Below are 13,977 nucleotides of genomic sequence, written 5' to 3'. Positions count from 1 at the left end.
CTGTAGTGGAATGTGATTTTAGAGCAAATACATTAATGTTTTAGGGGCTTTAAAATATGGCTTTCATACTGTTTCATCTGTTTTTGTCCATTCAACTCTGTCGAATTTTACATCCAGTGCTTCCAACATCAAAAAGTAGCAGGACATGTGAGCACCATAATGAGTTCTTTACCTAGAAAGAGAGGGGGAAGAAGGGCTGGTTTCATGGATTTGCACCTAAGCAGCAATGTCATATAACAGGCATGTTGCTCCAGCCAACCAGACTAGAGCAGCTGTGAGTACTGTATCTTGGCACTCTGAAGCTATTGGCTCCTCTCTGGGGAGTGGAGGGTGTTCAGTTATTAATGATCGCTGAGCAGGCAGCACCATGTCAGTGTGACAAGTGATCGGGTGAATGATGCAGCACTAACCACCAGCACCACAGAAAGGAGGAGAAGGGGGAGAGTCTACACAAGCAACATCTCTGTATTGGATTGTCAGCATCAGCCACAGAGAAACAAAGCACTGGCAGCTATGAAGGATCTTAGCAGGCGGCAGGCAGCCCTGTTCACGGTGCAGGATATGTGCAAGTGCAGACAACTATAAATGTACCTATTTATCCCCAGTTTTCAGTATTCACTGCAGTCTTGTCTAAGGAAATTGCAGAGGACACACACACAGTTCTTGGCGGGTAAGTTCTGAATAATATGTATTGTTATAGCATGCTTGTGAAACATCCTATTTTATATGTAATATGTTTGCAAAAGCAACAGAAATCATAATAAAATACACATGGAACAATGCTGTTTATTATACAAATGTGCTCGACTGACCGTAGTGACAACCTAGAGGTAAGGCTTAACAGTTGCAGCTAGTGGTTTCTGATCCAGAAGCTTTGTATACTGGTTGCTTAGGCATTTACTGTGTATTCAGGAATGTAAAGACAGAGATCCCAAAGCCTCAATGAGCATATCACACACACACAGCTATTGGATTTCTGCCAGGCTACATCTTAGGGATTGTGGTAAATGACTCCCCCCTAAAATATATCCTCTTGCCAATCTGAAGACACAGTGTGAATAGCTGTTTGCTAATGCAGCCCTGACTGACGCATCTTAAATGAAAAAGAGAGAGGGAAAAAAAAAAAAAAAGATGTATATTAACTAGACAAGTCCTAATCTCCTTAGCAATTATCCAGCTCACAGCAGGGACGCTTTTAAGGACATTTTCTTAGTATTTTCCATACCACTTGCCTTGTTGTCCTTTTTAACCCTAATGGTATTAAATGGGGGTGCTGACTTTATTATAGACTTGTATCTTCTCAAATCTGAAGGAAAATGTTATTAAAATTACAACGCGATCCACTGCAGCTCATGAGAGGTTAATAAAACAACAGAAAAAGCCTCAAGTCAGAAGCACCTTTGGGAGAGGCAGTGTGCTTAGAGACAGGCTTTACTTGAAAAGAAATACACATATTAGTCTTGCATGGCAAGCACAAGTATTCCCATTATACTGACTGCTTGCATAAGAGTAAATGCTGCTTTTTAATTCTTTGCGATCTAAAATATATCAATGCCGAGACACTAGGCCAGTGCTGTAGCACAGGTTTTGATTCATTTACAGCTATCTCATTTATTAATATACACCTGTTTGAAAAGCTCAGGGTGTGCATGTGCAGAAAGTTGTTTGTGAAACCTTGTTTCAAGATGTACATAAACAATGGATGATCCCTCCATTCCCTTACTGATGAATGTAAGTCACATACAACCTGCTGCTGGACTCTGGGAGATGGATTTTTATAACTGCCCATCTAGACAATTATGGTACTTCTAGCATAAGCTTGTTAAGTAATGTAATATTAATAGAAAAAAAGAAGTGTCAACCACACACAGTCATCGTCGTAGTACAAATCCATCACTAGGCAAAGGCAAAATGTGTGCATGGACAATCATTTAACAATTCGGCTGGTATAGGTAATTATTAATATACCTACATGTGAAATGTCCAGGTAATCCCTTAATAATAAAGGGGGTTAAGCCACAAGCCTTTAGCAAACAAGCTCTGGGAATTCAGAAGTGCAAACTCTAAATTACTTTTATGAAATATAGGAGACCATTCACATGGAAACTGATTCAAGTTTTATTCTTTCGTGACCAAGTATTACACTTCACAATGCAAATCTGTCCATGGTTACAAAAAAAAAAAAAAAAAAGTTATCATTTCTGTCTTTGCCAAAGTAGCTCATATACCAATTAGATGTTGAGAGAATGTACAAAGCTGAGTGATTTAACTTACAGTTGCCAAGAAACGATTTCTTGCTCCTTAAGGCAATGTTGGCTTCCTCTACTCAATCAAATATTTGGTTTACTATAAAGTCAGTTGCAATCCGATGACCACCATGTGTAATACCGTTGTCTATGTATGAACATAAAAATCTACCACTAGAGATTATTCAGATTTGCATATCTCACATCAAAAAATGATACTGCATGTTATAAAAGAATATAGAAACACATTACATAAGCAAACTAATATTTATAGTGATCATGTGACTACATAATAAATTGCACACATCCTAACACAAACTGAAATTTAACACGTTCGCAAAAAGTAAATTGACTGTTTACTCATTTACACCAGTAAATGACATTTGGTGTCAGCCACGTTAGTTTTCAGGGACTGACCAAGTAAAATTAGTGATGTATGTAAGGTTATTGACTGAGTCGGGATTGAATGACACAATTTAATCAAAAGCTGGATGTGTGCCAAGATCTGGAATGCTAAATAAGAATAATGCTTGCAAGCTATTTCCAGACAGAGAGAAACATGCTGGACCCAGGGGAAAAAAAAAAAACACTTTTACAGTTGACTCTATATCAATGAATAAGGGACCCCAGTAAAAATAAAGCAATGATATTTCAGGTTGGTAGTAGATTTGGTAAACAGATAAAATGTGGTTGGGTAAAAATGTACAGTAGTGTACTCAGGCCCGCTCTGTATCTTGATTAAGGTAAATCTGTGGCACACCAACACATATATGGCAGTTACATATAGCTCCAAGCATACACAATGGATACACATTGTGCTTTTTTTTCTAATTAGCTTCTTTAAGTTAATTCTAGTATTGAAACATCAGAACTGTTTAAACACACTTACAACTACTACATAACTTTGGTCCATGTATCCAAATTTCCATTTGCTGAAAAAATCTGGGCAAGCATTTTTTGTACTTTTTCACGCGAAAATGTTCTCCTTCCTACCTGGACGCAGGATATTATATCTAATATCCTAGTATGACATACCAGAAAAAAATCCATAGCTTTGAGAAAAAAATTTCTAAAAAATAAATAAATAAATAAGTTTTAAAATGGACCCCTTGGCTTTCCCTACGCTACACCTAATATTTCTCTCCGTGTTACAAGATTTAGAACAGTGGTTCTCAACTCCAGTCCTCAGGACCCACCAACAGGCCAGGTTTTATGTATTACCTTGGGGGAGATGCAGACTAGAATACTGCAATCACTGAGCAGCAAATGATATCACCTGTGATGTATTTTAGTTATCTTGCAAACCTGGCCTGTTAATTGGTCCTGAGGACCGGAGTTGAGAACCACTGATTTAGAAGCTTTAACTGTCTAAGAAACTTCTTAGTGGCTGTCTGCATATGTTTCTTTGCATACTTGAAATGATTTACGCTCAGTATTTCAGAATTTTTTGGGGAATGGGAATCTGATAGAAACTGCCATTCTCTGACTCCTGAGATGCTTTCTTGGTACACAGAAGCATGTCACTCACAATGATGTAGAATAAGTTCAGCTGTATTGTGCTTGAACTATCATGCATATTAGCAGACATAGATGGCAACTTCTATCTAAGGATTTTCACACAGGTATTTTTTTTCATGACTTCTGATGAATTTAGTGCTGTAAAAAAAGCATGTTTACTTGCTAGAGGATGCCAACCATAGCCACCATAGGTTCAGGCTGAGCAAATCAGTGGTTAGATGAATTGTCAAGTTGGCAGACAGAAAGTAGATTAAGTTGGAAAGAAAAAACCTCGAAGTTTTTACACATTACTTTCAAAAATAATTGAAAGCAGAGTATGATAACATGTAAAAACCAAAAACATTTTTTCTTTAATCTACAAATAGACTGAACACTCAAAAGAATCCATATAATGATGTGTGTTCTCTGCCTCCTAGCAACCACAAAAAAGCAAAATTAGCTGTATTTTTGAACTGAAAAGCACTTCATATTCTAATTGGTTGATTCTTACATACCTCTTCAATAAAACAGCCAATTAAGTGAGTTCACATAATTTTAACATATAGTCAAAATTTGGATAAATGTTAATTTCAGTTCTTTTTTAGCTGCTTCTGTTAGATGTGGTTTTCTACTCCTGCAGGTCAAAGGTGGGCATTTTTATAAGGTCAAAAACAGACATCTAAAGGAAATAAAAACATATTTCATCTATAATCCCTTATAATCCAGACTCTCAAAGATCCAAGCTGTCTTTTCCTTTTATGTCTTCAATTTTAATTGCTAACTGCTGACGGAATTTCATACAAAGTAGATATAAAAATCCTTTTTTTGTAGGTTTATCAAAAGGCAGTGGTGTATTTTTAATTGCAGAGAAGGCACAAAGGGTGGTGTTTTATGTTACTGAGAAATAGAAATAAATCAGGGATAATAAATCGTGACTGTATTTCTAAATTAGTAAACTAGGGGTTATAGTCAGAAAATGTAGACTTATACTGTATGGAAGTGATTATTAATTTTAAGCTGAGTTTGTTAAAAGAGTTTCCCAAAAGATTAAAAAAAAAAAATTCTCATCTGTGATACAAATTTAGGGTCTTACATATTGTTCACAGCAAATACAGTATGTATAAAATGGGTACCCTCACAGTACACATTACAGGATAAGTAATTATTTTCTTAAGATCTCCCTACAGGCAACACTTATACAAAGTATTGCTATAGATAAAAGTTGTGATTAATAACTTTGCAAAGTGACCATTAAAGGACCCCATTGTTATGGAACTTAATGGCGCTATTAAATATATAATACCTTACTAGTTAAAATTATTTTCCTACTACCACTTTTAATTTCTTTACTAAAACACACAAAAATATCACTGGCTTTGTAATCCAGAATGCACAAAGTCATCATTATTTAATATAAAAGGTTAAATACAATTGTATTTTAACACTTTACACATTATTAAAGCTTACATTTAGGTATATTGTTTTTGGTTCATCACAATGGGCAGTACTTAGATTTAATGGAGAGTGTCCCTTGTGCCAGCTGTTATAGTTGAAAACTATCCCCTCCCATACTCCGCAGTGGTAACCTTCCGATGCTGTGGGGCTTAATACCAGCACTGGACCTGTCAAAATCACTCATCCAGAGTGCTGGCTATGCCTGCCCTTTGTGCCCCCTCCTCCAGTCATAAAAACTGTACTATAGCTTCCACGAATGAAAATCAATGAATGGTGGAGGCAGACCTTTTATTCATCCATCCATCCTCCATTCATACATGATTTTTCATTAATGGAAGCTATAGTTCATGTTCAATAAATGGTGGAGAGGGGAGAAAAGGGTGGACATAGTCAGCACTCATGATGAGTGACTGTCAAAGGGTTCAGGCCTTGTATTTACCCCTGCAGCACCAGATGATTACGGTTGTTGGGTATGGGGAAGAACAGAGGACTTTGAGTTTCAACTTTGACAGCTGGCACCAGCACATCACCTTAAATGTAGGTAATGTTCATTGTGCTTATTTTTTCGTAAACTTAGTATTTAAAACAAAGGAACAACAAAGTGTTATTATTCCAGCTGAAACATAACAAAAACCACCAGTATTGCACATTAACTTTTGCACAGTGTGAAACAGTATTTTGGCTGATGTACAGGTTTTACGTTTATGAATAGCACACTTTTTTAGGAGTACCTCCAATGAAGTAGTTAGTACTTTTCTGTTGCCACATATGCAGCTCTAAAACAGTATCTGCTAGATATGCAAAGAGTAAACAAATATTTTGAGGCCTTCTTTTTTTCTTTTAGCCTAGAGAAGATATCTTTGTATATATTGAATGTATAGCTTTGAATTATATATCTTTGTATATATATTGAATGTAAGACATGAAGAACTTCTTATCTGTGAAATAATTTAGGAATCTCATACATGTATTTACACATAAAAAATTGAACTCACCTTAAGGGAAAGCTCCACTCTTTAAAACTACTATACAAGTCTTTATGTTTTTAATTTTGTTTTGTTTTTAATTTTATTAAAAGCTACCTTTCCATGTCAGTCTGCTGCTTCTGTAATTTTCAAAAGCGGTCAGAAAATGTAATACAATATGACAACCTGAAGGTGTTCTACACACCTTTGGTTTATGGAATGCCCCAAGAAATGTCAGGTCCTGCTTGTGTGATTGGTTCACTGATTTTCTCAGGAGTCTAGGCTATGATACAAGAAACATTGTAGGCTTTCCTTGCAAAAGAAACTTTAATTTTTGGTAAACAGTTTCTAAGACTATATATAATTAGTTTGGTCCATCAGTCTCAAACGCCAGCATTTCTTGGGTACCCGGGAGGCACAGGTGCAGTGTCAAGCAGTCTGTCAAAATCTATGACAGGATGAAATAAAAGAAGCTGAATGCTGTACTGAGCGGTACTCACATTAAGGGTATTTATGACAATGGCACTAAATGGCTTAGTACGGCGTTCAGTCGCCTCACTCTGTAGACATTGGCAGGCTGCTGGCAGTAGGGCTGAATACCACACATGTGCCTCCTAGGTTCCTGAAAACGCCAGGGTTTGATGATGGCAGGCCAAACTGCCTGTGTTTATAAGGGCTTAAGCTTGTCCACTAAAGGGATGCAGACACTGCAGCTTTCCTCATTACAGCACTGAGATCTTCTCAGGTGGTTATAATGAACACAGATCATGGCAATGTAAGAATTCATCTGGAAACAAAGATAAGCTAAGGTGCAGCCTTAACTCACTTGAACTTGCAGCAATCTGTCACATGATAGCAGGCCACCAACTCAATCAGCTATGGAATCATGGAAGTCATGGAGTCATGGAATTCCCTGTCCCAAGTAACAATGCAGGGATGCTGGTAACTCTGACTTAATATGGGCACATGGGCATTAGGCTGGAGATTTGCTGTCATGGTAAAGCTACCTGCAGGTTCAGACCAAACTGAGTGTGGCTTGAACCTTGACTCATCCTTAGAAAAAAAACAATTTCTTCAGAACAGCAAAAAACTGTGGCTTAGTAACTTAGTATCTTAAAATCATTGCAATGTACATAAAGCACCCAGAAGGAATGTTTTTTTTTTTCTTAGCAAAATTGAAGTTACATTTTAACTAAAGCTCCAGATCATACAAAATGCTCACACAACGTGTGCAGGTGCATTGCTATTACAGCAGGCATGTCAAGCTGGGGTTTGTGGGCCCCACACAACCCTCAGTCATTTAGGATCTCAAACTGAACAGGGCTCGGATGTTCTCTAGTTGATAAAATGTACATAGTGTAATGCATAATGTTTCAAAGCCCCTTTTTGTAATAAAATGTAAATTTGCAATTGCTACTAATAATGCTCATTTTAATTCCAGAACACAGATTATGGTTTTGGTACAAGTAGATGTGTCACTCAGACATGAGACAATGTGGAGACCCTAAAGTATGTATAGCTATAAAAAAAATGAAGTATTGGATAGACCAGGGTTTCTCAACCTTTTTCCAGTCAAGACACCCTTTAAAAACTAAATGAATATTCTTACATTCGCAGCACGCACGTAGGACAACCAACATTAGAGGTGATTTATTCTTACAAAGCAAATATACCTTTGCACGCTGGTACTGACTAGTATTTAGTGTTTCTCTTCTCTCTGTTTCTCTCCCTCACTTAGCTAACTTGACCCCAGTGCTGAAAGAGAGGAGCTGAGAAGAGGCAAACTAGGGTGTCCTCAGGCACCTGACGTCCACTTTATCAACCTATGATCTCATTGGTTCTTAGACGCTGGCATCTGCCCCACACAGTGCCCAAGGTTCTAGTGCTGCACAATAAAAAAAGGTGGCTTTGTTTAACAAAAAGGCAGACCTGATCCACCCACTTCTAGACAGTTTTTGGTTAATTTGGGGCAATTGGTAGGCATTTTGTCAAGGCACCCCTGTAGATCCCAGAAGGCACCCTGGTAGAAAAAGGCTAGGATAGACTATGAAAGGGTTAAAACCAGGCAGATTACTTTTTGTGTCTGCCTACCTCTAAGGAGATCTGTCCCACACATATGCAACATGAAGCTAGAGGAATTATTTCAAATTGGAGGGAACTCCCCTCTCAGACAAATGCCACTGGAACATGTGTCCCCAATGAGAGACTTCCCTTAAATTTTGCTAAGATGACAAGGCTAAGATTTTCAATTTTTCATCTCTTTCTTTATCAGAGACAATGGAGCGTTGTTTCATTTGTATTTGGAGTTGCCTGCTCTATAGTTTGTTACAGTTCCATAAGGGAATATAACAACATCAAATCATGTAAGCCACAGAACAATTATATGCACCCAGTAATCAAAATAGTATGTTAATAACAATAAGCAAAAGTATATTCCAGAAATAAAAGCTTCTCTCTTATAAGAAATGACTGCAATATTGCAAACTCTGACAGAATCTTGATCAAATTAAACATCTGCTGTTTGTCCTTGACAAAATACACCTAAAATTAGATTTGATAATGCCTGAATTAATCCCATTTGTAAAAGTGTTTTGAAATGAAGGTGGTATTAGTGTTCTGACTAGCTTTAAAGAAAAAAACAGTCATGAAAGAAATATGTAGCCTGCCAATGTTGGCCTCTTTTGAAACTGTAATTGCCAATCATTCCCACCAGCCAGGCATTCAGATTTTTTTAAAGGGATGCTGGGGCGGACAGGAAGGGGTTAAAATAACACATAACCTAGAGTTAGGCTTTGATATAAACACAGTGCATGTGTTCTGTGAGGGTGAGCTGAGCTGATGACAAATAAGCCTGCAGCTACAAAGGTCAGTGAGACATTGTCAAAAAATTCTTTTTGGCCTTATTTACACCTGCATTGCCCTCTGAAATGTGGTCTGTAGTTGATCCTTTTTTCAGAGGGTGTTTGATAAGCAGCTTGGAGGCGATATGTCCCCTCCTCACCACCTATTTTAACCCTGTAAAGCCTGCACCATTGCTCAGCAACCACATGCATTGCATCAACTGCTGCATTTCCTGGTTCACTGAATAGGCCGTGGTACTGCCTGCTGAATGCAACAGGGGTATCATTTTTGCAGCATTCACGAAGCGAAGCATCACACCTATGGCATATGTATAACCCCCCCCCCCCCCCCGTCTGTCATGTTATATTAAGGAGAGCAGTTCAACCACCTGTTTTTACCACCCTCCAACTGCTATTGTACATAAGGCCTTACTGATTGACAGCGCTATGTAAATGCATTTATGTTCATAGCCAATCCACAGATTCACTTTCAAGAGATTATGTCAATATGAAGGTGTGTCTTATCTATATATTGCATCTTATACAGAGTGTAACTCACAGAGCCAAGACGTCTTAAGTTATTCTCAATGTGATTACACAGAGTAGTAAGTGGTACATAAAGTGCAGTAGGATATATTGAGAGATTCTACTATTTTTTGTACTATTGTTATACTGATTCCAGCAAGAGACAACAATAGCATTTATGCTAGCTATACTCCTAGAACAGGGGTCCCCAAACTTTTCAAACAAAGGGCCAGTTTACTGTCCTTCAGACTTTAGGGGTGAACAGATTGTGGTCAGCGGAGGGGTAGAAAATGTCTTGAGCCCAGCACGAGTGAGAGTAAACATGGCCTCAGTGTTGGTGGTCAGTAGGAGGAGGAGTAGTGCCCCATCATTGGTATTAGTGGGAGGAATGGTGCCCCATCATTGGTATCAGTGGAAGAAATGGTGCCCCATTGTTGGTGATAGTGGGAGGAATAGTGCCTCATATCATTGGGAGGATTAGTGTCCCAAGGGCCGGATGAGGGCTAGCAAAGGGCCACATCTGGCCCTTGGGTCGCAGTTTGGAGACCCCTGTCCTAGAAGATGCTTCTTTAAATTTTCCAGTCTCTTTATTTAAGATATTTTATTATCTGACATGTCCTATCAAGATATATATATATATATATATATATATAGATTAAACAGATGGTTCATATTCTTGGAATCATCAAATTAAAGCACATTTAAAGCCACATGTTTTTAAATTAAAATAAGGAAGCCTGATAGATTTTATTGTTGTCTGTGTTCCTGCTGAGGATATTCACTCTATTTGTCCTGCTGACCACTGTCACTTTTAAAGTAAGCAATGAAAATGTTTAAAATGTAACAGTTGCCACAAAATAGAAAATCAGGGGGAAATATTTCAATCAAGACAGCCATTTATATTTAAATGACCCGATGTCCCCCCTGGAACCCAGCGATCATTCGGAGAGGCAGAACGGCGGTCTCTCTATGTAAACAAGGCAGACCGCCATTCTGCCAGAGGGGAAAATGGAGATCTTGTGTTTCTGCTAAGCAGACACATGGATCACTGTTTTCCTTTAGTCAAAGCATATCCCACACAGTTAGAAAGCACCACCTAGGGACACATTTAATCCTTTTATTGCCCCTGATGTTAACCCCTTCCCTGCCAGTGTCATTAGTACAGTGACAGCGCTTTTTTTTTTTAGCACTGATCACTGTATTGTTGTCACTAGTCCCCAAAAAGTGTCACTTAGTGTCAGATGTGTCCGCCGCAATGTCGCAGCCTCACTAAAAATCGCTGATCACTGCCATTACTAGTAAAAACATTTTTTTTAAAAGTCCCTAAATCTATCCCAAAGTTTGTATGCACTATAACTTTTAAGCAAACCAATCAATATACGCTTTTTGGGAATTTTTTTTTACCAAAAATATGTAGCAGAATACATATTGGCCTAAATTGATGAAGAAATTAGATTTTTTAAATTGTTTTAGTGGATATATTTTATAGCAGAAAGTATAAAATATTTTTTTTCTTCAAAATTGTCTGTCTTGTTTTCTTTAAAGTGCAAAAAAATAAAAACCGCAGAGGTGATCAAATACCACCAAAAGAAAGCTCTATTTGTAGGAAACAAAGAACATTTATTTGGGTACAACGTCACATGACCGCGCGATTATCAGTTAAGATAACGCAGTGCGGTATTGCAAAAAAAATGGCCTGGTCAGGAAGGGGGGAAAACCTTTCGAAGCTGAAGTGGTTAATCTTAACACAGCTTTACATTTGTCATTTATATTTTATCCACATAAAAATAGAAATCTTAAACATTATATAATTTTTTTTGAAGTCATCCTAATTAAAACACATCCTGGTAACAAATTATCTGTGTGAAGTTGTTTACATAATCCACTATATTAAGTAACGCAATCAGGAATCCATCAAGCCTACTGACATTGTTTATTTGTCTTTTATTTCTTTAGAGAGAGATCTAAGTCAATAAGTTGAGTGCCATTCAGTTAAACTACACCACTGAGGCAGTGTTAAATGATGTTACTAAAAACAACATGGATGGAAGGGAAGTGCTGCGTGCGTCATAATAACTAAGCACAAGGTGTATATAGGGAAAAAAGAGCAGAGGGTGGGGATGGATGGCTTAGTAAATAGGCTGTATTATAACTGCACTTAAGATGAAACCCTATAGTCCTACACACAATAGATGGGCTCACACTTCTTTTGTTTTGTAATTGCTTTAATTTATTCATAGCAATAAAATATTGAAGTCTTACATATTGCACTATTACAATATCTATGATATTATACTATTATAAATAGTTAAAAATGTAAATAGAACTTTTTGGAATATGAAACAAAGAAGGGTTAACGCTAGCAAAGCAGGTCCCCCTCCCTCCTACTCCATAGCAGAAATGCTCAATTGAAATACCAAATGCACCCAGATTGCAAGAGTCCTATTTAAAACCTACTGAATCAAACTCATAGGGAGAAAAATCAATACCTATTTTGATGAGGTCCCTGATGTAGTTTAGTCTAGTGAAAAGAGCCCTTCCAAGGACATTTTTCATTATGCTCAGGAGAAAACATACACAGATTGTTGTTTATCATTTCAATGACAAAGAACTGTAATTAGAAAGTGTCTTTTCAAATGTTTAGAAACAAAAAGCAAAATGATTCGTCTCCACTCCCCTTAAAAAAAACACTGGTGATATGTTCCACTCTTTCAGGACATCAATACAAATGATGAAATGTGCCCATTATTGCATGTCATATTGAAGATTAGGCTACTTTTGTTAGCTGTGTATACAACATAAATAGCTTCCTTAGACCATTTTGCAATTTAATACTAGAAAGGACTGTCTGCAGCTGTTCTGAAACTCCCAAATCTCTCTTCCTTGCATTCATGACAATATTTCGTTTGCAGACCAGCAGGCCCAACCCCTTGCTCCTGCAACTAGTTCATGACTCTCCAATTAGTATGCATAGTGCATGGGGCCAAATGTCAAGCATCCAGTCTCATTGTATATAGAATCCTCATCAACGGTCTTAGTGATATTAAATTCAGTTTGGACTTTGCTTAGGGACTTGCACAGCTAAAGAGCTTTAATTAAGGCTCTTTCTTATTTCAATGCTGAGGCTGATTATGTAAAGATAGTAAAGGCAGAACCTGCTACTTAAAGTGTTACTAAACCCACAGCAGTAAAATCAGTTTGTATATGCAGTAAAGCATGCTTGTTATACTCAATGTGGAACCTAAGAGGGTAATTCTGTGCATGGTCTAAAAAGGCTGTTTGATCCAGTCTTCTCTGATCCTGCTCTTTTTCCACAGTCCCCAATGTATCTCCTGATACTACGGAGCCTGCACATGTTCAGTTTGGTATGTATTGCTAAAGAGTTTTTTTGTTTTTGGGTTCATGTGATCAGCAGAGGGCCAATCAGCACTGTCCAGATAGACAGTCAGGGGTCATGCAGCCTCATAGGACAGTCAGAGGAGAATGAAAAATCCTCCCACAGGCTTTAACCAGACATTGGTCACAAGACTGCTATATATTACTGATGAGAAAAAGTATTTAGCACATTAAATTTACGACAATAGTTGCATTTCAATGTTCTGTGTACTGTGGGAGACCAGATATAGTGAATGCAGGGTCCTGGGTTTAGCAACACTTGAACTAAAGCCACCTATATCAAACTGCCCTTTGTTGATGCAATGCCTGCAAGACCCTTACATTATTTTTTGTACAATCTTCTTGAGTTCAGCATTTTTGGCAATCTTTATTGGCCAGCCTGGGACAACCTTACTGCCATGAATTAATTCATCACAGGCATTAAGTCATCCTGGCACAGAAACATTATTGCAAAAGGGACATAGTAGGTGTGCTTGCATTTTTTTTGGGGGGGGGGGGGTAAAATTCCACTTTAAGACTTATTTTGTAAGTTCTAGTAACAACAAAATACACGTGTGGCATACTAATTGGTTATTAAGGGCTACTGCATCTAAAAAGGTTTGGAAATCTTTAATTAATCCAAAAATAACCTAGAGAGGAAACTGAAAATGGTTTACTGGTGCCACTGCATCAAATACTTTCACAACCTAGAGTCACAGTTTTTACAAATGAAACAAGTGACAGTGAAACAAGCATGCTAATAAGCACTCTTATGTATTTAAACTCCCTTAACAACTTGCCGACCAGCCGCAGCAGTTGCACTGCGGCAGGTTGGCACAGCTGCGCGAACCGCCGTCATTGTGCGTCAGCCGCTTTCAGAGCTATTAGAGGCACGGAAGCGCACCCCCAGCATCACGCGGGAGCCGATGTGCATGGTCGGCGGCTACGATGTCCGCCGGCCACCCGCGATTGCTCCACAGAGAGCCAGATCACATTCTGACAAGGGAGGAGAGAGAGATCTGCTGGTTCTAGTGATTAGGAACAGCGATCTCTCACCTCCTCCAGACCAACCCA

At 38.1% G+C, this 13,977-nt stretch overlaps 2 protein-coding genes across 5 annotated transcripts in view; one reads left to right on the top strand and one right to left on the bottom strand.

Annotated features, from left to right (window-relative positions):
• IMMP2L (inner mitochondrial membrane peptidase subunit 2) overlaps positions 1-13,977 on the bottom strand; it is a 1,808,057-nt gene that overhangs the window by 1,106,780 nt on the left and 687,300 nt on the right. The gene's annotated exons all lie outside the window — the stretch shown is intronic.
• Positions 179-13,977, top strand: part of LRRN3 (leucine rich repeat neuronal 3) — a 99,326-nt gene continuing 85,527 nt past the window's right edge. Inside the window, exon 1 of the mRNA XM_073619897.1 lies at positions 179-670. The gene's annotated coding sequence lies outside the window, so the exon portion shown is untranslated. The remainder of the gene's footprint in view (positions 671-13,977) is intronic.

This window comes from Aquarana catesbeiana, linkage group LG03 (genome assembly GCF_042186555.1).
Source record: "Aquarana catesbeiana isolate 2022-GZ linkage group LG03, ASM4218655v1, whole genome shotgun sequence".
Taxonomy (NCBI): Eukaryota; Metazoa; Chordata; class Amphibia; order Anura; family Ranidae; genus Aquarana; species Aquarana catesbeiana.
This window is presented reverse-complemented; position numbering and strand designations above follow the sequence as displayed.